Source organism: Equus caballus, chromosome 24 (assembly GCF_041296265.1).
Source record: "Equus caballus isolate H_3958 breed thoroughbred chromosome 24, TB-T2T, whole genome shotgun sequence".
In the NCBI taxonomy this organism is placed as follows: Eukaryota; Metazoa; Chordata; class Mammalia; order Perissodactyla; family Equidae; genus Equus; species Equus caballus.
The window spans coordinates 38,188,457-38,208,424 of NC_091707.1; the positions used below are offsets into that span (position 1 = coordinate 38,188,457).

The following is a 19,968-nucleotide window of genomic DNA, read 5'->3' on the forward strand; positions in this document are numbered from 1 at the left end:
CCAGGTGCCAATCTTTAAAAAAAAAAAAGAAAGAGCAGTTAGGAAACAGTTCCAGGCCCTAAATGATAAAGGCCCATCTAGGCTGGAGGTGGATTGGAGAGATGTTTCTCCCATGGAATTGACAGGATATGCCGAGTCAGTAGATGGGCAATATAGGGGAGAAGGAGGTAAACCAAGGCTGCATCGTGTCTAAGCTGGGAGCCCAATGGGAGTAGTGACTTCATAAAGTAGGAGGAAAGGCAGGTTAAGTAGAAAGAGCACTACTCTAGCACAATGGTAGCACTACCCAATTACATCTTGTTCGTTATACTCATTGCTCTACAATCTGGGTAAGGTACTTCACCTTTCTGAACCACAGCTGCATCATCCCTAAAATGGAAAAATAATATCTACTTCGTGACATTGTCCTGAGGTTAAATAGGAGTAAAACATAAAAACATCTAGCTTACTCCCTCGATAAATAATTCTTGATTGAAGGAAACTGACAGAAATAGAATGAATAGCAGAGACAAGGGTTTAAAAGTAGGCTTGGTTATGTGACCTTGAGCACGTTACCTAACCTCCTTGACACTCAGTTTCCTTATAAGTGAAATGGAAAATTTGTCCTACCTCATTGTTTGGTTGGGAAGATTAAATCTGAAACCCTGTGCAGAGACTGATGTAGTCACTGGCACATAATTGATGCTGAATAAATGTGCATTGAATGAAAGTATCAATTAATTCAACTAAGCTCAGTACTTCTCATTTAAGGAAGTAGAAAACTACCTCAGTTCAGTAAATATTACCTACACACTCATAAATATACACACAAAAGAGGATGTTAAGTCTGTCTTACATTAGAATTTAAAATGCTAAGCTCCTATTATTTGGAAAGTTAACTTACTTAGAAAAGTTCCTTCTTCAATAATGTCCAAAATAACGGCATGCCTCTCTATTCTGGTTGTGTTGAATAACAACTAGAAACTAGCTTCATGTCTTCTCATTAAAGACAAAGCCAGGTACACAACTAATTCTTTGTGCAGACTGTAGACGACCTGCATAAATATTACCCCAAAGAAGTAGCACTAGACTGAGAAAACTTGAGAACCACTGTTTTTAAATAACCCAACTACTACCAGCATTAATTCATTTTTTAATTGTTTGAATACCTTTGATGAATCGTTGTGGGTATTACTTCTGCTTGAATAAATGCATTTACTTTGTATATGGTTGCTGTGACAGATAGTGCTGGATGTTTCGTAGAATTCCTTCTTCTCAACTTTCTTTTAATAGATGAGCCCACTCCTCCACCCTCTAACCTTCCTTCTCCACCCCATTTTTTTAGAAACATGGCCTCCCAGCTACAGACTACATTTCCCAGCATCCCTTGAGGCTGAGTTCATGTGTAAAGTTCCAGGCAATGGGAGAGGAGGGAAATTGATATCTTTCATTTCTGGGTCATCTCCTTAAAGACACTGGCCCTGGCCTCTCTCCTATCCCTTCTTTTATGGGCTGTGGCACAGACGTGGTAGATAGAGACCCAGCTTTGGTAATGCTGACAAGCACGACATCAGGGAATAGTAATTCAGCAGAAAGGAAGTAACCTGTGTCCTTTAATGACCTTGAGGAGTCAATCTACTTCATCACCTGGACCTCGGGACTGAAATGTGAGAAATACATTTCTATCTAAGTAAGCCACTATCTTTTTTTTTTTTTCCTTTGGTTATAGCATTTCAACCTCTACCCCATGGAATACAGGGTTTTACCTTGCTTTGCAAGAATTAAAAAAATGGTTTCAATTGTGAAAATTGCCTTTAGGACAATATGTATAAATACAAAAGTCTGATGTGCCAGGCTGAACTTTCTGAATACTTGTTATCACACCAAGGTTATTACCAAGGGCTTTTCCATTGCTCCTTATTTGGTAACGGTATTTTGAGTTTGAATGGAGAATGGTTAATTGTCAACTTGGTGGTTTTGATTATGTTTATGCTGTTGTTTGTAAGTAGCAGTTTTCCATTTCTTTTATTAACCTTGCCAGTGCGCGCTGGTTGAATAAACTAAAGACATTTCCATTTGCCTTCTCTCTGTTACTAGACATAACCATAAATTACATAAAGAAATGAGAGCCTAAAAAAAAATGATTCAACAAATTTTAACCTTGAAATAATAGTGTCAATTTTGTATACCATAATCACCAATTTCCATTAAAAATTTTTTTTTGACAAGAGGGCAGTATTGGAAACAGAATTTCAATATTGTTTTGACAGTATTTTGACAATGCGACAAAATAGGATTCAAGATTCTAGATTTGCATACCTTCAGTAATAGAGTATCTTGCATCAGTATTTTTATTACTAGTGTGATAAATAGCCATGAGATGGTTTAGTTGTCAAAAACAAAGTCAATAAAAAAGATAGGTAACACAGAATTAGAGCACCAGGAGATGGTGGAACACAGCATAATATAGACAGAACATTTCAAAGTTATTACTCACGGCCACTTATACAACTTAACTCAATCACGTGTAGGACTATCGTGGATCGACGGACTTGCAAAATAACTGTACTGCTGATATTTCAGTCACTATCAATAATTCTCAACTTCACAGAAGCTAAATCAGTTTCTTCCTCTCGCCTTCCCAGTAACCAGTGACAGCTGTTGTAGTGGAAAGAACGCCTGGCTAAGAATCAGGAAACTTCATCGCTAGCCCTGGCTTTCCCACTTACTAAGTGTGAATTTGGACAGGACATTTAACCTTTGCTGAGGATGATTATGAAGTTCAGAGTAAGATCATCTATAAAATGTATTTTGGAAAATAAATAGCTTTATACAAATATACAGTAGTATGCATATATATGTGTGTGTGTGTTATGTAAGAAAAACTGTCATTAACAATATAAAGGCACCTATAAATGTATTTGTTCATATACACATATGAGCACATATATACAGGTATATATATTCATGTATATAAAGATTATATATTTGCATACACACACACACACACTAGCTAAATTAAAACTTTGCTATTTAGGATTTATGTCCTGGCTGCTTCTAAAACGAGTCAAGGCAGTTGAAAATTAACACAATGCAAAGGTGCAACAAGAAGCTTTAAAGCAAAACAAAGTCCATGTAGATGACATTTAAGAAGTATTTTTTAGTGGAGCACTTCTGCTCTTCATTGACGGCTGAAAACCAAGCAGATAAAGGGACATTCATAGTAATAATAACAGGTTACTAATAATTTATTGTACACCAGTGAACTCTCCCCCTCCAAAGAAAAGTTAGACTCTTGACAATAACCTATATTTGGCCATACGGTTTCACCCACATCCCATTCTTCTGTCTCCCCCTCCCTGGGTGATGAAGTTAATAGGCCAGCTTTGCCAGAGTTTTCAGGAAATAACATCTGGGAGGTGTCAGGTTCACATAGTGGAATACGAGGCACACATTAGTCTTGCACCCTAGAGTCAGTGGTACTGTTACTGTAACAAACTCTTGAGCTTTTTTCTTAGTGATCATCTTTAATCATGAGATTAAGGAACAAGACGACTATCATGAGAACAACCCATCTTTCCTTTACCTAGTCTCACACCATCTGATGGTTATTGAGGTCCCAATAATCTTCCTTACTAAAATAATTTCAAGTGAGCTACATTCTTTTTTATATACGTGTAAATAAATTAGGAATTAATTGCATTGTTGGGTGGAGGGTAATACAGAGACCTGTGATTCATCAGCTTGAACAATACCATTCAATTTTGAAACCATCCATCAATTCCCTTTGATCTTTATTTTAACACTACCAAAAGTAAAGCATTGCATGTTATGGCCTCAGTCCTCAACTTGAACCAAAAATATGTTAGACTGTATTTTTATTGGACAGATTAGTATTGATGGTCATCTATCTCAAACTGAATCACACACAGTAATCACTGGGTTAACATTGGGACTAGCAAAGAATGGTATTTGAGATTCTCTCCCACCCCCTAGTCTTCTTAAAAATGGTAACAAATAAAATGAGTTACAAATATCTGCACAGGTGGCCTGGAAACAGAGTAAGAGTGATGATTGAATACCATTTCTGTACTTCGTTCTACTGCTGTGGTCGGACTCATCACTTAACCAGAGCTTCACACCAGGAGCGTGTCCAGACATTAAAAAAATGCTCACAACTGAGATGTAGGCCTTTCAAAAGGTGGAATTTCTTCTCCAGAGTCATATTTGTACTTTCTGATACTCACAAGAAAACAGTTCCTATAGAAGAATTCTGCAGCAATGCTTTCAAAGTTTGCCACCTTATAACCGTAATGTGCCTTTCTTCCAAAGGAGACCTCCAGAGCAGAGTCTCACTTAGTTATCACAGTGTACTGGCCAAATAGGCTGCAGAGCACGCTGGCCCCATTTTACAAATGGACGCCTGAGTGTCATCTCAGCCTCTCCCCACACAGAGAGAACAAGAGTGACAGCCATGTATTCCACTCATTTCTTGAATGTGCATTTGTGAGCTCACATGTCAATGCCAGACTCCTTAAGCAGGTGCAGAGTAAACAAGTAAAATACATTAGGAACGCTGGTCCTTGTGATTAGAATTTAACCAGTCTCGCAGAGCTACTGCAAAGGGACAAAATGTATGGAGGTAAACATAGTCTAGTTGACCCCAGACTCACCTGACCCCTCTTGTCCTCTTGGAGTTGTAAATACCTGCCCAGATTGGCAGAAGTCGGCTAGAACAGAGACAGTGGAGAGAGAGAGAAGCCCCAAACCCTTAGCCTTTATATACCCCCTCTCTCTCTATTCAAACATCCTCTTCACTCTGATTGGCTTCTGGTTCTCTCACTGTCCCTTGCCTTTGAAGTGTTCTCCACTCAGCAGCACTCAGGGTTAATGTCCCCAACTTCCCCAAAGCATCTACGCACATCCTGGGCACGTAAGTGTATTTCCAGTGACCCAAAGTGACAGTCAGTGGACGGTAGCTTCTTATAACTCCTTTTCCTGAAGACTTGTGTGTCTCCCTTGGACGGCTTGTCTTGGCTCTTCTAAAAGGCCAAGGGAGGTTATCTATTCTTTTCACCCACAGGATATAAACCATAATGTGATTCTGTTTTAAAAAGATGGTCTGCAAGACTGGCAGATCACTGCCAGAAAGAAAACTCAGGTTCCATATTTGAAGCCCTACCTCATCTTCCAAATCAAGAACCTCTAAAAACTTATGAGCCCATTATTGCCTTTCTTTTTGTTATCTTCCCACCCAGATTCACAATATTTTCCTTTCTTAATCTGATTTTTCCCTTTTTTCTTCTTTATAAACTTTATACAGTTCATGCTGACACAGCTGAAGCTATGGATTGTTTTTCTGAAAAAAAAAGGAAAACAAATTCTTTATTCCAGGCTTCCCACACCATATTATAGAATGAACACATGTGATTTCTAAGGAGTCATAACTGAACTAATTTTGTCATTTCATCGTCATTTCTTGACTGCACAAATGAATGTTCAGGTCAAATTCTGTCATAATAGGATAAGGGAGTTTCCAAGCTCTTTTCTTGGGGTAAAATTTTATTATACCCATTATTGAGTAAAAGCAAAAGAGAAGTTTAGGAATCATTCAGCTATGCATAGACTTTGCTGTTATAATGGTATTTGCTGAAATGGCAGATGTCCAATATACCATTTTTGAATTTCACCATGACCATTTCTGAAAGCCAGAATGTGATAGCATTCTTACCTACATGTAATTGAATTTTACAGTTTTGGTCTACACAGAGACTACAAAAACCTCTTTTTTAAAATCATGTTTAATTGAATTGAACTGATTTCTGCCAAAGGGATAAATATCTGCTTTCCCTGAAATCTTTATTTTAGTGAAATTCAATTAGTAACGAGATTTAACTTTTTTGACAATGAATTTATAACATACTAAGTTTAATCTCTTGAAATCTTGAAACAGACTAACACATCCCTCTGTCCCAATTTCTCTGGATGCAGATGTACTGAATGTCCTCTCAGAATCCTCAAATGTTGAGTTATTTTTGATTCAGAACATTTCCACTGGTTGCCCTTGAGTAGACATGCCATATTATCACGTTACCTTTGGAATCTCTTTAGACTGTGACCCACATTCTCAGCAAGGCAACTAGATATGAACACCTTCTTCTCCGCTGACTTTTTCTTTTTAAATGACATCTCCCTTGAGTAACTGGTCACCTTGCAAGGTCTCAATCCATTGAGTTGAGTACATGTGATACACATTCAATCTATTAACTATAGGGATTATTTTCTCAATTTAGAAGTACCAAGAACATTATTAATATCTCCCTACATATTTGAGTTGTGAAGTTCACAATGTTGTCCTAGAGAATTGCATTCCTCAATAGTTCTTGTCTGTATGTGTGTTTGTGTAGTCATATACCTACAGTTAAAAACATAAGTTCTAGGTCAAGTCCCACCTATCTAACTCACAATTCGGGCTTTGATAAAATAAATATTCATTTAAAATTAGCTCTTAATATTAATTATTGTTCTCTGTGGATACAGAACAGGATATTCTGTCTTTGACAATAATCTTTTCCACATGGTCTGTCTGAAAAGAATCTTGTGAAGTAACTGTCTCCTTGTCTTCACCTCCCGTCTCCAGGTGCCCATACCAATCTTCAGAAGTGTGTTTAGCTAACAAAGACTTCAAATGTTCTGTCTACCCAAGATATCTTCATTTTAATCAAGAATGAATCTTAATGAATTTCTAAATGTTTCTAAAGGTTTCCAAATACCCTTGATGAGGGTAGGGGAGATTGGGGTGGAAACATTGCCAGTATTTTGAAAAGAAGGGAGCAGAAGAGAAGTGGCAACATGCATACCTTGCAGTTTTAATGAGCAAAATTGCACCAACTAGTACTTCCATACATTATTTCTAATCTTTACCCTGAAAAGTGGGTATTATTATTAACTCCAGGTTTTTAAATAAAAAAGCTGAAGCTCCCACTTGTTATGTGACTTGCCCAGGGTCAGACAGCAGTGAAATGAGAGGCAAGATTCAAACCAGATCAATGGAGGCCCACACCCACCCACCTGAGCCTGCACATTTTCCTGGACTCTGTCAAAAGTCTTTGGAGAAGGATAAGTAAGAGTTCAAAATCTCCAAGGATCAGTTCCAAGCAATTTGGAATTTGTACAGGAAAAGATGTTTGAATCAGAAGATATATATATATATATATGGAGAACCTAAATATGCCCCTCCCTCCATCCTTTTAAAACCCAAGGAAGGTAGAAGAGTAAAACAGAAAGTGCATAGGCTTAGAAGTCAGACAGCACTGGGTCAGATTCTGCTTCTGCCATTTACAATACCAGCTCTTACCCTGGGTAAAATTATTTAGCTTTTTGGAGCCAAGTTCTCCTACATAAAAAATGAATATGGGCTAGCCTCATGGCCTGGTGGTTAAGTTCAGCACGTTCTGCTTCGGTGGCCCAAGTTCAGTTCCCGGGTGCAGACCTGCATCACTTGTCTGTCAGTGGCCATGCCGTGGCAGTGGCTCACGTACAAAAAGAGGAAGATTGGCAACAGATGTTGGCTCAATGCAAATCTTCCTCAGCAAAAAGAGGAAGATTGGCAATAGATGTTAGCCCAGGGTGAATTTTCCTCAGGAAAAAAAAAGAATATAACAATATCCATCCTATGAGCCTACTGTAAGATTAAATGAAATAACTTATACAAAAGTCTCAAGATAAGTGTCCCACTCCTAGTATGACCTCAACAAATGGTTCTTCCTAAGGGCCATTTCTTCATCCTTCCTTGAATGGCTGGAATGGTCCTTCCTTTCATCTATTGTTATAGTTTATTTACAACCTTTAAATAGCTGCAAAGGAAGACGATTTTCAAGTCAACAGCAACATATTCTTAAATGAGCACTGGATAGCAGCTGTACCATCATGGCTATGAGCATGAATCCTAAATCCTAACTGCTGGTTCAAATCCTGGCTCTACTCTTTATAGGTGATGCTATCTTAGCACATTTGCTTAATGTTTCTGTGCCTCAGTTTCCTTATCTGTAAAATAGAGATAATGATGGCATTTCCCTTGTGAGATTTTGTAAGATTCAAATTCATTAAGACAAATGAAGTGCTTAGTACAAAGACTGGCACTTAGTACGTGCTCCATAAATGCTAGCTATTATTATTAACCAAGCAAATAATAGAACTAGAACAATAATTCTCAGTCAAGGATGATTTGGCCCTCCAGGGGACATTTGACAATGTCTGGAGACATTTTTGATTGTTACAACTCAGGGAAGGGATGACATCTAGATGGTAGAGGCTAAGGATGCTCTAAACATTCTAAAATACACAAGGCAGCCCTCACAACAAAGAATCATCCAATCAAATGTCCACAGTACCAAGGAGGAGAAATACCGAGCTGAGAAAAATCATCCCTGGTCAACAGAGATCCTAAGATATGTTCCCCCTGGAGCACAAATAGTCATTAACTAGATATTGCTGGAAAACCAAACATCCCTGTAGAAACTACACCCCATTCAATGGCAATGTTGGAAAAAGTCAAAATAGTTATTAGAACACGTCACAACTAGAAGGACCCACAACTAAAATATACAACTATGTACTGGGGGATTTGGGGAGAAAAAGCAGAAAAAAAATAGTTATTAGATATATGAGATTATACCACTTGAGTATGTCTTAGAGTGATGTTAAAATACTCTTTTAAAAGACCAATAATTATCATTAGAATCACCATTCTAAAATTCATTGAATAAGAATCCTGAGAAAGGATGCATAATGGCTTTAGAAACCGCAGGTCCCATAAAAATTAACACTTGCAAATTTATCTGGATTCCTTCCCTCATAGGACCCAGCAAGAGGAAGTGATCTGCTTATAATGGATACTGGGTAGGAAAGAAAGTGGGCATGAGTTTTCTTACTCCTTTCTATGTTCATCCTCCCCAACCTTGCTTAGATACTTTCTGGGATTGGGATTACTGAAAGAAAGCTAAGTATGAAGGACTCAAAGTCTCTCTTTCCTCGCAGTCTCAATGTCTCAGATGAATTTAGCAGGATCTCTTGCTGGGAGGATTCGTTTTCAGTCCTCTCGGTGAGCTTCTCTATATCTTGTCTAGCTTGAGTTGAAGAGGGTATGTTGGCAACTTGAACCAGAACCGACTAAGCACAGGGGATGGCCTTTCCTTACCAAAAAATAGCTTTCAAAGTCTGAGGAGGAAAATAGGAATCTCTCCATAAGGAACTCACCCTTGGTCCTGACCTTCAATATTTGGGACTTGATGGTGGGAACTCAGGGAACTGGAAATTTACAGTGAGGTCCCCCTTCCTTCCTCAGTCCTTGGTAGGGAGGTACTTCTCAAACTCAGAATACTGTTCCAATGAACAGAGAATGCATGAAGAGGTATGACTCCTTTCTCATGCTTGCAGGTAAGATCCACCAGAAGGTCATATGTGTTTAGGATGGACTCAACATTGTCTGCCATACGTCAGAGGGAGATTCTTTGTACCATTCTGATTGGAGTGGGCTAAATAATGGTGCCCAAAATATCAGGGCCTAATCCCTGGCCCCTGTAACTGTTACCTTAAAGGTAAAAAGGGTCTTTGCACATATGACTAAGTTAGGGATCTTGAGATGGGGAGATTATCTTGGATTATTTGAGTGGGCCTTAAATGTAAACATGAGTATGCTTATATGAGGGAGGCAGAGGAAGATCTGACACATAGAGACAAGGAAAAGGCCATGTGACCAGGGAGGCAGAGACTGAAGGGATGTAGCCACAGGCCAAGCAATGCTAGAATCCACCAGAACTTGGAAGGGTCAAGGAATGGATTTCTAATGCCTTGATTTCTGTCCAGTGGAAATAATTTTGGACTTCTAGCCTCCACAACTGGGGGAGAATACATTTCTATTGTTTTAAGCCATCAGTTTGTGGTATGTTTCAGTAGTCACAGGAGTCTAATACACTGGTCACAACTGTGGATTCTCTTCTCACAGGCCTCCATTAGCCTAACCTAAGAGGGAAAAAGGAAGGGAGGAAGAGGAAGAAGAATGAAGAAATAGAAGGCACGCAAGAGATAAAAGAAAACTGAAGAGGAAGAGAAGAAGAAGAATTGAAAAGGTAGAGGAGAAATAATTCCCTGAATGGTATAGGTCACATGTGAATCCTATTGGGGAGAAGTACATATATAGCCCCTAAATTCCACTTCTATTTACATGATGAACATTAAGGCTATGCCTAGGCCTGGGTCATAAAAGGAATTTGTCTTTAAAACATCTTCACGATTCATCCGATGGTCATAATGTAACTTACTTAAGTTTTCCTCATTAAGGTTACCAATGACCTCCTTTCGGTCAAAAGACAGAAACCCCTTAGTCATCAAGCTCTTTAACCTGTCTTACCAACACTAAACATCCTTCGAGATCCTGCTCATAACCCACTTCCTCCCCAAAATCTCCCTTGATCTTTGTTGCTTCCGTTTTCTGAATTCCTATGACACTCACAGGAAGCATGTCTGTTATTTCTGCCCTTCCAAAAAGAGGCCAGGGATGCTGCTAAACATCCTAAAATGCACAAGACAACCGCCTGCAACAAATAATTATGATATTTTTATACCCCCTCCAGCAATTTGCACAGGGCTGGTCTGTAATAGAGTCCTTGTGGTGACTGCCCACTATTTTGAGTCCAATAATACGGATGGTCTCATTTCCTTCATCTTCTACCTATTTATCATATTGTACAATGATGACTGATTTTGAGAATTATGTCCCTGAGGCATGTTAGGTCTAAATGATAAAAAATAGATTGACAAAATTCATTGTCTAGCTGGTTAAAAAAAATCTACTCACACATTCTAGAAAGATTTCCAACTGAAAGAGTTGAGGCCAGAAAGCATTTCTCATTCATCCTAGTTTAACCCCAAAGTGCAATTAACTACAACCCCTCAAGTCCCAAATATTTGAAGCATCTGAAGATTTACTTTATTACCAGAAGAGTTAAAGGTTTGTCCTAAAATATACCTGAAGGTACTTGCCTTCTGGTATTTATTTCACAGTATGTGGCAAGTCTTAGTATAAAAATAAGCTTATTTTTTAATTGATTATATGTTTCTGGTTTAAAATTTCCCAGAGGAAAGTCTCCATTCTTGGGCCTCTTTATGTTTTTCATAGTGGTTTTTTTCTCTTTTTTTTTAGTGAGGAAGATTGGCCCTGAGCTAACATTTGTTGCCAATCTTCCTCTTTTGTTTTTCTCCCAAAGCCCCAGTACATAGATGTATATCCTAGTTGTAAGTCATTCTTGTTCTTCTATGTGGGATGCCACCATAGCATGGCCGGATGAGCAGTGCGTAGGTCTGCACCCAGGATCCCAACTGGTGAACCCCGGGCCACTGAAGCAGAGCATGCAAACTTAACCACTCAGCCACGGGGCCGCCCCCTTCATATTGCTTATTTGCATCCAGTGTAACTGAAACTGAAGTTCAGTTCAGCAAAGTGTCCCACAGTAAGTGATCAGGTAACTGCCCACATGCCAACCATTATGTACACACCTGGCTAAAGAATCTAGTCAAGGACATGCAACTGTCTGCAAGCATCCCTCATGATGTCACGTTTAAATGTTTATTATTTTTTAAGCATAAAAAGACCAAGGCACATTGTGCCATTCCCATAATGTAAAAGCAGTGAATATAAACCACATCATACAATTATGAATCACAAACACACAGAGAATGGAAATAAATTAAACAAGTGAACTAATTAACTCACTTCCCAAACAGAAAACCAAGCCATAAAATATTGTACACCTTAGTGAAATAACAGCTGTTCTTATTAAAAACCATATATTCCATTAATACGATATTTTGTAATTTATTGCCTTTCCCACCTTGGAAAAATTATGTTACAGCTATATGGCCTATATTAACATTTTTTTGGCCTTTTATAAGTAACAGCTTTTGAAACTGGACATTTAGCTATCCATTGTCAGTTGCTTGAGAAAAGCTCTCTCTTTTTTTTCTGGCTCTTTTAGAGCACTCCAAAAGAATGATTTCAGAGAAATCATAAAAAGATTAATTCATAATGATGAAATGATGAAATTCAAAAATATAAATGCACCCCCCACCCCCCGCCCCAGTGTGTTATCTATGTATCTAGAGCATGATGCAGTCACTTCATCCACATGAACCACAGATTTCTACTGTGATGACCTTAATTAGGCCAGAATAATGACAGGATCAAAAGGCCCACACACCCTGGAAAGCTTAGAGCCTTTTTAAGTAGGGAAAAAAGTTCTGGACTAGGCTGATATTACCAAATTCCTTTCTTCCGCTTTCTAAAGAGAATCCTATAGGTTGTAGCCTGTTTTCCTGTTTGTTAACGATAAAATGCTTAATATTCTACTAGCTCTTTCCGAAGCTCTTCAGCGTCACTGTCATCCTGAGAGAACTCGGTCCCTGAAGGGGAAAATAGTTTTCTTCACCCAGGGCCTCTTTCCTTGTATTAACATCCCGTGAGAATATTAGCTCTGGAGGAAAGAATTTGGTGGCGAAATTCCATATTTACTCATGAAATCCACCCCCAACTTCCAGTCACATGTTTTAGTAGGACAGTCAGAAGAAAAATTCCCCATTCCCACTGCCCTGTTTTCCTGCTCCCCCTTAGCTTCTTCTGACACCCATTCTAGGGTTTTTTTCTTCCTGAACCAAAAGCCACTTTTACTAGCAGAGGCTCTTTAAGGCAGAAAAATACTTAAGTTAAAAAAATTACTTGGCACTGGCTGGAATATAGAGACAGGAAATGGAGTCTGTTCAGTCCTCTGGGCTCTAACCCCACCTGACTCCTCTTTTTTCCCCTCCCTTGGGTTGTAGGAAGGGTATATAAGAGTATATAAGGCTCAATAAGATGCAGGCAGTATTGTGGGGTTGACAGGTTGCCTCTCTTTCCTTTCCTAGAAATGTTGCTTCAAAGACCCAGAGAAAGAAAAGAAATTCCTTAGTGCCATTGATTTCTTAAAATGATTTTTAAATGGCTGTTTGCACATGTGGCCGAGTAACAAAGCACAGGAACTCTGATGCCACTTTTTGCATTCAACTGTGGGCTCCATATGCCATCTTGGGTAAGTTACTCAATTTCTCTGTGCGTCAATTTCCTCATTTGAGATATATTCTTGAATGAAAATGATAATAATACCAACCTCATAGGGTTGTGAGGATTAAACGAGTTAAAATATGCAAAGTACTTCAGAATAGTGCTGGCACATAGTACACAGTATGTATTAGGTATAAATATCTACACCTCTTTCCCAGACACATAGGAAGATCTGAAGACATGGTTATAGCAATATAGTGTGTATATGTGTGTGTGCATGTATTCATATATATAAATAAATCAACTAGCACTAAATACTTGATGAATTAAATATGCTAATTCTAAAATCCAATTAGCTTTTTCCTGATTGTTACATAGTTTGAGTGATCCCTTGCTATGCAGTAAATGGAGACAAGAATCTCAGAGGTCAAAGGAGATTTTTACAGCTGAAGTGGATCAGGCCTAGATAATAAAGAGAAGCAAGGGGGATGGCTCCGTGGCCGAGTGGTTAAGTTTGGGCGCTCCGCTGCAGCGGCCCAGGGTTCAGATCCTGGGCGCGGACATGGCACCACTCCTCAGGCTACGTTGAGGCGGTGTCCCACATCCCACAACTAGAAGGACCGGCAACTAAGATATACAGCTGTGTACTGGGGGCTTTTGGGGAGATAAAGCAGAAAAAAAAAAAAAAGCAAGAAACTTTTATGGCGGATCACCGTGTACAATGTTCTAAGCTTGGCACTTTTCATGTGCCATTACATATAAGTCTCCTAACAATTCTTTTCAAGTAGACACAATTAGTTCCATTGTGCAGATGAGATAAATGAGCTCATGTTAAGTAACTACCCGATATTACACAGCTAGTAAGTTAGTGGTGGAGGAAGGATTCTAATCCTACATCATTTTTAAGCAAAACATAACATGGAAAAAGGAGGAAGGCAGATTATGCAAGTAAAATTTTACAAAAGGTTAATTATTGAATAGATCGTTGACAGACAAGATTTGTAATTCAAAGATGGTTTGGCATCTCTTAGAATTAGCTTTGAGGTAGAAATTCAGACTATACACTGTCCACTCTTAATCCGGTGAAGAATGCCATTGTACATTTCAACAGTAGACTCACAGACTATCAGAGACAGAAGTGACCCAGAAGACCATTTAGTCCAACTCCTCAGTTAACAGCTAAGCAGCACAGGAGGTGAAATACGAGGCTCAATGTGCTATAGGCAATTAGTGGCGGAAGCAGCCAGGATTCCTCTGGAGCCAACACTCCTCCCCTTTCAGCATGCAGGATGGCCAAGTGGGACACCACAGTTTTAAATCCATCCATTTAGGTGAATGTAAATTCCAGTTAATTTTAAATACCCCAATTCCTACTTAAGCATCTAAACCTAAAAAGAATATTAGGGTGATTCTTAAAATTCTTTGGGAAGATGTAATGAATAAAAGAATATTCTTTAGTGGAAAGCAGGGAGAGTTGTAGATCTAGGAGTTGCTACTTTTAAAACCTGACTAAAATTCTGGTATTGTTGTATCCTGTCAAACAGGAACAAAAATTAAATATTGTCTTGGTGGGAGATCAGCTTTTAAAAGGGAAAGTGCTGGTCTTCTTCATGCAGAGTGGAATTGAAAGGATCTTTAGGGGCTGGCCCTGTGGTTGAGTGGTTAAGTTCATGTGCTGCACTTCGGCAGCCCAGGGTTTTACTGGTTTGGATCCTGGGCACAGACCTAGCACCACTTATCGAGCCACACTGAGGCAGCATCCCACATAGCACAACTACAAGGACCTACAAGTAGAATATACAACTATGTAGTGGGGGGCTTTGAGGGGAAGAGGGGGAGGGGAAGGAGGAGGAAGAGAAGGAGAAAAGATGGCAAAAGATGTTAGCTCAGGTGTCAATCTTTTAAAAAAAAGGGTCTTTTTTTTTTTTTTCCTTAGATTGCATTCATTCACCAAATATTTGCTGAGTACCATACAGCTATAATAACAGGAATCCTACTTTCCTTGCACATTTCACAGTGTTCATTACAGTGCTGGGCTTTAGGTAGTCATTGATGGATTGGTGGTGCCTTCTCCTATGTTCAGTATATTAAATGACTGCAGGACAAAGCCACTGAGGTTATGTCAACTGCTAATGATGACTTCCTATGGAGGTGGAAGGAAATGGCTCGTGACTATTCCCATGCTTTTCTTGTCCAGAACCATGCAGCATAGTATGCACTTCCTTAGTTATAATATCATCAGTAATGTGAAGTCCAAAGGCTTAAAATTTCTTTCATTGTGCATGCATCAGAAGTTTATAATCAATAGCACTATCTCTTATCAGGCTGACAAGCATCAGGCTGTGTGATGCTACCCATACTAAAAAAATTGCACCATCTAGCTCTATCATAGTATATAGCTAGATCATAGGGCCTAGGAAGCTTTGTTAATATGAGTTATAAGACATATGAAAAGCACATTATTCATGACTTCAGCAACTCTAGATTATTGCAAACATAACAAAAGAGCTGAAAATGCCAGACCTTGGGAAGCTCAAACTTTTTGACCTAAAACTTCAAAATATGCCAAACATCATTTTGGTAGAAAGAGTTGTAGATTGCAATACCAATATGGAGAGAGAGGAGATACTAAAGGTAAAGACAAAGAAGGACGGAAGTACACAACTCTAAGAGATTTTTTACAGTAGACACTTAGCTCAAGTCAGCACATAAACTACTAACTGACAAGAAATTGGCATTTGAACTAAGCAAGGGTCTTAAGCCAAATGTCCTGAAATAAAGGAATGCTGGTGGGATGAATAGGCAATGAAGCCACAATCAGCCACAAAATAGCTGGCTATTAGCAGGCCTGTGAGGCCCAGCAAAAATCTCCCCACCATATTGCATAGGGCGTGGAGCAAAACTTCCTGAAAATGATATTGAAAAGTCAACAATCATGAAGCAACTGATGTTAACTCATCCATGGGTCCCTCCACTTTCCCTAAAATACCACATTGCAAAGTCAACTTTGGATTTAAGGGATCAATATTACAATCTCAAGGATTTTGCTCCACGTTAACCATCCAGTGAAAAAGTCTTGGTGAACTGTGGGGTGATGACAGGAATCTACAAAAATCCACAAATATGATGACCAACACATAATCAGGCCTCAATTGTACACAAACACAATGGAGACAGTATATGCAATGATAATTTACTGATATCCATTATGAGAAAATCAGTACATTTCATGCTCAGTACATTAGTTGCTAATATTTGTGACATAGAGCTGTTAACTGAGCTGTTAACTGACAGGTATGGTTTTCATGCCATACATGGCACTGAAGGCATGGTTTAAATCCTTAGGCTGAAATTCCAAGAACAATACTGTGATTTGAATTTTCATGAATGCAATCAGACAACTCACCTGTTAAGGGCTGAAAGACTGCAAATTTGGCTATTGAGATCAGTTAATAAACACCTTGCTCACTGTAGTAGCGAGGCATGGTTGAGAGTGTAGGTGTGGTTAGCTCAGCCAGCGAATGTATTTTCAACATTTAAAATAGGCCAGCTACTGTGACAGGCAAAACACAGTGCCTTTCTTCAAAGCGCTTACTACCTAGCGAAGCATCTTGCAATTTTAAAATACAGTAATTATATTTAGAGCATGTATACATAATGCATCAGATAAAGATGTTTGCTAGGTACCATTGGTTGCATTCAGCAATTTACTATGTAGCTTTCAAAGATTCTTATTGTGGATACAATATTGATTGGAAGAGGTAAGAAGATGTTCAACTTATCATGACATCAAAACAGTAACAAAAAACCTAAATCTTGGTTCCTATTACATACATTTTTCTATGTTAGGCCTTTGGCTAATAATTAACTCAATGCATTGCCAATATTAAAGTGGTGATGATTTACTTTGCTCTGACTTCTCAAGTCCTACCTGGATTCCAAATATTATCAAATGGCTCTTCACACAAGTTATGGGTAACTCGGGAATTGGCTCCCATGATACTACCAGCAAAAGGTAAGTAATTATTCTGTTGGTAAAAGACAGTGTTGCTTTTGTACAATTGAGCAAACATTTGTACAAAGTCGTGATGTTGAGATGAGTACCAAAATAAACATGGATCTCATTTTGGTGCTTGCCACTTTGATGAACATTCGTTATCACATTAGGAAAGTTGGTAGGTTTCAAATGTGTTGTCTGCACATGTAGAAGGACAAAAGAAGATTCCTTACACATCCATGCTTTCAACATATAACACCTGGGTTACAGGCCCCAGAAGATTTTAACTTATCCTCCTTTAGATGCCTACTTTGTTGCCAGTTCACTTGTAATCACTCTCTGAGCAGAGCAATAAACACTAAATATTTAAGGGTAATGAAAATTTAGCCTTAACATCAACTTGCATGAATACTGCATGAGAAAGTTTTTCTTTAGCTGCTCTGTGGTACCAGTGTCTGCGACTGTACATTCCACTGAGAAATATAGAGTCCCAAAGGGTAAAATTAAGGATAGAGAACATATGACCTCAGTCACGGGCGTCAGGATAAGAAATGCATAACACATGATCACAACTCAAAAGATGTGATCTCAAGGTTACTGCAGACAGAGGATGGCAGCTGTTCAGTTGGACATCTGGATCTCAGTGGCTCCAGAACTGGATTGTTCTCACATGAGATCTGTCTATGAGCAGCTCAGCCCATCTTCAGTAATGGTTCTGAGAATTTGAGTGTAATCTTCATGTAGTGCCCAAGTAATGATACATTTTCACATACACACAACATCTTTGTTTCTGGAAAGTAAAGGTTGCCCAAAAGCAAAATATTAAAACAAGAAGGATCATTTTTGGGTTGCATACAACCCAAACTGTCCAAACTGATCCTTCACCTTCAGTGTTTACACGCAAAAGAAAGCAAAGATAATGTAAAGGTCTTGGGTGTCTTCCCGTATTATCTGATATTATCTAAATACATATAACAACTTTTTACCTGTTTTAAAAGTTCAGTTTCATTCCCTTTTCTGAGAAGAGCAATAAACAGCAAAATGTTGATGGGCATATGCAAGTCTAGTTTAGTATGGAAGTCTAGATGTACCAATTTCAAATGGTGTATTATATAACTATTGTAATTGGTACCTAGGAATTATGAAGTATATGCATATTTGAACATATATATCCAGCTAATCAACTTTTTCAGTGCACCAAATGAAGAAATTATGTTTAAATTCTTAAAAAATACAAGGTTAAGATTGGTAATATTTACTGAAGACTTTTTTAGCGAATTAAACAAGACATAATAGGTTCACATTAATTGATGAATGAATAAATAAATGGATAGACAATTGAATTAATGGAAATAATGCTTTCTTTGGTGAAGGGCCACAAGTGCTGAGTAACTTATGAATGTAAGTTTGTTGTTGACATAGTCCCTGTTCAACACTGGGAAATTTTTCCAAAGCAGATAGCAGCTTTTAATAAAATGCATTTGTATATTCATGTAGGCTGGTTTTTCTTAATTATCCATATAACCCTTTGGTACAAATTCCAAACCACAAAATAATTGAAGATATTTTAAACACAGTTTCAGGGGTTATGCTGTGTGCTCAATTGACTTGATATTGTTATTTATGCAAGACCTACATTTCAGTACTTTTATTGCAGCGATTGACTGGGCAGGGAGGTGTCCTTAGCAAAGACTCTGAATGGGGCCTGTCGCATTGTGTTGCTTAGTGAATAACCACTCTTCTAGAAAAAACACACTTTCTTTAATGTGTGACATAGTGTAATATTTAAACCAAGTGTTCAGAAATTGAGAGATGTTCTTGAAAAGATTTAGTTGAGATACTTTAGAATTGGAGAATTTTGTATAGATTTTGATTTAGTCCAGTCCTAAGCAAATAAGAGAAGGGGAAACAACTTAATTACAAACCAATATTTCAAATTATCAATTATTTATAATGGAGGGTACAAAATGTAAGATAAAAGGCCAAGAGAAATTATATACGGGCACTAATGGTCAGCCTTTCAAGGACAAAGAAGTGGAAAGATACAATAAATCCCTGATCTCCTTTGTAGACAGTGAGGAAAAGCTGGATGAGACTTAAATGTTCAGGGGTCATCAAATCAAAATCTTTCTTAAGATGACAACGTCAGAGTCTGGAAATGTTACTCTGAAACATAGTGGACGACTGCGAGCCACTGTTATAGATAGGAAAAAATGAAATTGCACGTGAAATGGTAACAGAACCAATGCCCCAAATCAGGTTACTCCCAAGTACCTGAGACAGAGAAAAAACAGGATTAGAACTCAGCCCTAAGGAAGTTCATATGCTTTTGATAATCAAATACCATTTCTACTCTTCAAAGCAGAGAGAAGAGCCGTATCTGTAGGTCCTGATTTAATAGGATGCCTTGATGATAATCGTGATGACTGAGTGAGGGTTCTGGTTAACAGAAGTCTGCTAGGCAGAGCTGGTGGGGAAGTGACCTCTAGTAGTGAAATCAAGCATCTTTGGAAGCTGTTTCAGGTCCTTCACCTGGGTAACCCTTGGGAATGGGAGTCATAGCTTGGACACCTGGGAAAGTACATGATATTGGAAACCAAATTTTAGAAGGGTACCGTTGTATATCACCTGGAAAAGAAACGATGTTCTTGTTTTTGTTTTGGGATAGAGACTAAAACTCAGAGAAGGCTATAATCAAATGAACTTTTAAGGCATGGCTCTTGAATCGGAGCATTCATCAGAATCATCTGGAGGACTTGTTACAACACAGATTGCTGGCCCCACCCCCAGTTTCTGAATCACTAGGTCTGGGGATGGCCAGAGAATTTGTAGTTAACCAGCTCCCAGGTATTGCTGCAGCTGCTGTTGGTTTGGGGACCACACTTTGAGAACCAGTGCT

At 38.5% G+C, this 19,968-nt stretch overlaps 1 long non-coding RNA gene across 22 annotated transcripts in view; it reads left to right on the forward strand.

Annotated features, from left to right (window-relative positions):
• The first annotated feature begins 1,410 nt into the window (after positions 1–1,410).
• The window catches only part of LOC111770366 (uncharacterized), a 77,661-nt gene continuing 59,103 nt past the window's right edge, over positions 1,411–19,968 (forward strand). For 11 of the 22 annotated variants that reach the window (XR_011431915.1, XR_011431916.1, XR_002803590.2 and 8 more), the window contains exons 1-3: positions 1,426–1,669; positions 9,986–10,109; positions 12,937–13,100. This is a non-coding gene — a long non-coding RNA (uncharacterized lncRNA). Of the gene's footprint in view, positions 1,670–9,985; positions 10,110–12,936; positions 13,101–16,997; positions 17,088–19,968 lie in introns of all 22 variants that reach the window. The other 11 variants (XR_002803597.2, XR_011431918.1, XR_011431921.1 and 8 more) reach the window with 7 other exon arrangements.